This window comes from Rhinolophus ferrumequinum, chromosome 22, assembly GCF_004115265.2.
Source record: "Rhinolophus ferrumequinum isolate MPI-CBG mRhiFer1 chromosome 22, mRhiFer1_v1.p, whole genome shotgun sequence".
Lineage (NCBI taxonomy): Eukaryota > Metazoa > Chordata > Mammalia > Chiroptera > Rhinolophidae > Rhinolophus > Rhinolophus ferrumequinum.
In genome coordinates this window covers 10142366-10146438 of record NC_046305.1, presented here as the reverse complement: position 1 = coordinate 10146438, position 4073 = coordinate 10142366, and the positions used below count along the sequence as shown (strand labels likewise).

The 4073-nt window shown below is 40.0% G+C and overlaps 1 pseudogene; it reads left to right on the top strand.

Moving 5' to 3' along the window:
- Window positions 1–1677: 1677 nt before the first annotated feature.
- On the top strand, window positions 1678–2460 carry LOC117014610 (40S ribosomal protein S4, X isoform-like; annotated as a pseudogene).
- The last annotated feature ends 1613 nt before the right edge of the window (window positions 2461–4073 follow it).

The following is a 4073-nucleotide window of genomic DNA, read 5'->3' as shown; positions in this document are numbered from 1 at the left end:
CCCCCCCTAGCAAGCTGTGAGCAAATGAAAACAAGATTTGGCGGGAGAATTCTACCACCTCTACCATAGGATGGGTCACTGCCAGCACCATGCTTGTTGATGAGACATTTGGCAAAAGGCCTGCTGTAGAAATATAGTCTGTGACTTTATTTTGCTGAAGATTTCATCCGTGAAGATTTTCTTTTCCAGTTAGAGTTCTCCCAAGAGAGACATAGCTGCTTTTTGGAAACCTGTGAAGTGCTGGCAAGTCCTGCCCTGTTTACCATGGAAACTTGTACTTGGATAGAATTACAGTGTATGACCTGGTACAAGCATAGATGGATGTTTGATGCCTGCTATTTTCTCTTCATGTTGATTTGGAAATTATAAATCACAGGACCAGATCAACTAGCTTTGATCTTTCCAGCTCATTCGTTCATTGTGGCATACGGACATACCTACACAGACTTTAAAATAGATTGGCAGATGACAGAAGATGTTATGATTAAAATTTACAGGTTAGGCTTCGATTAATCTGTATAGAGCTGCCTGAGAAAGGAGTAGACTATTTGTAAGCATCGGTGATTTAATGTCTGCTTATCTGTGTTTTCTCAGGGAGTTCTAAAATATATAGCTTCAGAATTGCATTGACAGATTATGATTTTTTTTTTTAATGTGAACGGAAGAAATTAACTAGTTCTGCCTGCAAGCAGATATTATCTGCCTTCCTCTAAATAACTGTTTAAAGCATCTGGCCCAGGATTGTGTAAGAGATTTGTTTTTATGTCTTTGGGAAATAGTTAACTGTCTAGTTCAGGACCTCATCACTTCTCGCCTAGATTACTGCACTAGTTTCTAACTTGATCCCAGACCACAATTCTCGCACCCCACCCTCGATTCATTTGCCACACTCTTTCCTCCTGGCACTGTCATTCAAAAAACAGATCTGATCACCCCAATCCAATGGTTCAAACCCATCAGAGGTTTTAAGGGAGCCTTTCGGAGAAAGTGGCTAATTGGCGTGGCATGCAACGTTCTATCCCAGCCTTCCCTCTTGCCTGACAGAACTTTTCACTCTCCATTCCCCTGTACCATGTGTCACTCTTTAAGTTATCACTCAGTTGTGCCTCTCTGCCTTTGAACCAGCGGTTCTCATGGATACAATGTCACCTCTGGAACGCCCTACCCTTTCTATGGCTCACTTCTATTCATCTTTCAGCTCATTTGCCACTTTCTCCAGAAACTAACTCAAAATTTCTCATCTAAGGAAAGTAACCTCCAAAGTGTTCCGGTAACAAAGCAAGGTGTTCCCCAACTTGTTCTAGTAACCTCGTGCATATCTGGGGGATGGCAGCTGTCACACAATACTGCATTTTAATAGAATGGAAGTTCCAAGAGACCACATTTTATCCAGAGCCTAACAAATACCCTGGTGTGTAGAAGGTACAGCATAAAAATTCACCAAATTATAAAGGAACAAAAGGATGAATGAAAGAATCAACTTTTTGCATTTCCATTATACTTATTTTTCTGGTTATACTTTCAGACACTGATATGCTTGAGTTTGGAGAGGATCTCAGTTATGAGGAATTCTTTTTTTCCCTTTCTACCATTTTGAGAAAACAAAGTAGATTTAAGAACCAAGTTTAGACAAGCTAAAAAGAATTGAAGAATGTTCTTTGTGTGGCTAGCACGGCCATGGCTCGTGGTCCCAAGAAGAATCTGAAGTGTGTTGCAGCTCCAAAGCACCGGATGCTGATAAACAGACCAGTGTGTTGGCTCCTCGTCCATCTGGTTGTCCCCACAAGCTGAGAGAATGTCCCCCCGTCATCGTTCTAAGGAACAGACTTAAGTACAGCAGGAGAGGAGGTAAAGAGCTGTATGCAGCAGTTCATTAAGGTTGATGGCAGGCTCCGATCTGATATAACCTACTCTGATAGTTTATTTCATGGACGTCATCAGCATTGACAATTCTGAAGAAAACTGCTGTCTCATCTGTGACACCACGGGTCGCTTCGCTATTCATCATCTTACACCTGAGAAAGCCAAGGACAAGTGGTGCAAAGTGAGAAGGATCTTTCTGGGCACAAAAGGAGTCCCTCATCTGGTGATCCATGATGCTTGCGCCAACTGGTACCCTAGTCCCCCCATTAGGGTGAATGACATATTCAGATTGATTTGGAAACGGGCAAGATCACCAATTTCATCAAGTTTGACACTGGTAACCTGTATATGGTAACCAGAGGTGCTGACCTGGCAAGACTTGGTGTGATCACCATCCAAGAGAGATATCCTGGTTCTTTGGATGTGGTTCACATAAAAGACGCCAAATGCAACGGCTTTACCACCTGGCTGTCCAAAATCTTAGTTATTAGCAAAAGCAACAAACCATGGATTTCTCTTTCCCAGGGAAAACGGATCCATCTCATCATTGCTGGAGAGAGAGACAAGAGACTGGCTGCCAAAAAGAGCAGTGAGTGAAATGATCTCTAGGTGATATGTTTGGTAGGGTCTTCGTACTTAACTAAAGAAAATATAGCATAATTTAAAAATATATAAAAAGTATTGAAGAGTGGCACAAATGATGTAAGAACTAAATATTAATTACTTATGCACTTGTCGTTCAAAACGATTTTCTGACTCTTTGCACTGTGTACATTATATTGTCCAACCCAGAGCAACTAGAATAAAAATACCAACCATAGTTTGTAATCAATAACCCACCTCCAGTTATTCCATATATATTACAAATTTTCAGAATAAAATTATTTTAAATTTACTTGAATACAAAATAATTAACATAAGTGATCTTCTTTAGCACTTTTGATAAAAACAAAACAAAACAAAAAAAACATTATTAACTTAAACCAGTAAAAGGGTTTACAAATGCTCCTCAGATCTGAAACAATCTGCTTGCAGGATTTGTGACTTTTCCTCTTTTTAAATAAAAATTCCTGCACATGCAGTGACAGTTCAAAGAGCCCAATCTTTCATTCTAGAGGCAAAGAAAAACAGCTCCAGTCCAGAATTTGTACTTACTGGCATCTTCTACCCAGATTCCAAGAGATAAAAGCACGGTTTGAAATCAGCTTTCCACGTAGAAAAAAAATACCTACAGAGTGTGATAAGAAGTACAACAGACTTTCTAGACCCCAAACTTTCTAGACCCCAAAAAGCATCCCTCCCTGCCTTCTTACCTGTACTGACCAATGTCTGAAAGTACCTTAATAAAACAGAAACACACACTAAGAGAAAATAAGGCTTAAGGTGTCAAAGAGATTACCCACTGACTTAAATTATGTTTCCCTTTTTGCCTTCTCTGCCAGGAAGCTCAGAGCCCAATTGACTGTTTAGTTGTAGTAACACTTTCCTAATTTCTGCTTCAGTTAGAAACCTCGTCCCCTTTTCTATATTTTATGGACTAATTATTTGTGCCCCCCACAATTCATATATTGAAGCCCTAACCCCCAGTGTGGCTATATTTGGAGATCGGTAATTAAGGTTAAATGAGGTCGTAAGGGGAGGTCCCTGATCCAACGGAATTAGTGTTCTTACCAGAAGAGACACCAGAGAGCTGGCACACTCTGTTTTTCTCTCCCTCCTTTCTTCCCTCCCTCTCTGCACATGCACCAAGGCAAGGCCATGTGAGGACATAACGAGAAGGCAGCCAGGAAGAGAGCTCTCACCAGAAATCAAATCAGCTTGAACCTTGATCTTGGACTTCAAGCATCCAGAACTATGAGAAAATAAATTTCTGTTGTTTAAACCACCCAGTCTACAGTATTGAGTTAATGGCAGCCCATGCTCACTATTATATATGTATGATTCCTGTCTTCCCTTTTTATCTCTTTACTGCTTACCTGGCAACAAGTCCCTAAGCTCTAGTCTCCATAAACTTCTGCTTTGAAAAAATAGCCCATACACTGAAAGAAATGAAGACGGATAATGCAGCACAATAATTTGGGGGCTGTACTTAATCTATACTTGCAACCTTAAAAATTAACCCTGTCTGTTGCTTTTTAAAGAGTGCCCTCTATAACTCTATAAAAAACAATAATTTTTTTTCCTTCTTATACTTTATGGTTCAGTTATAT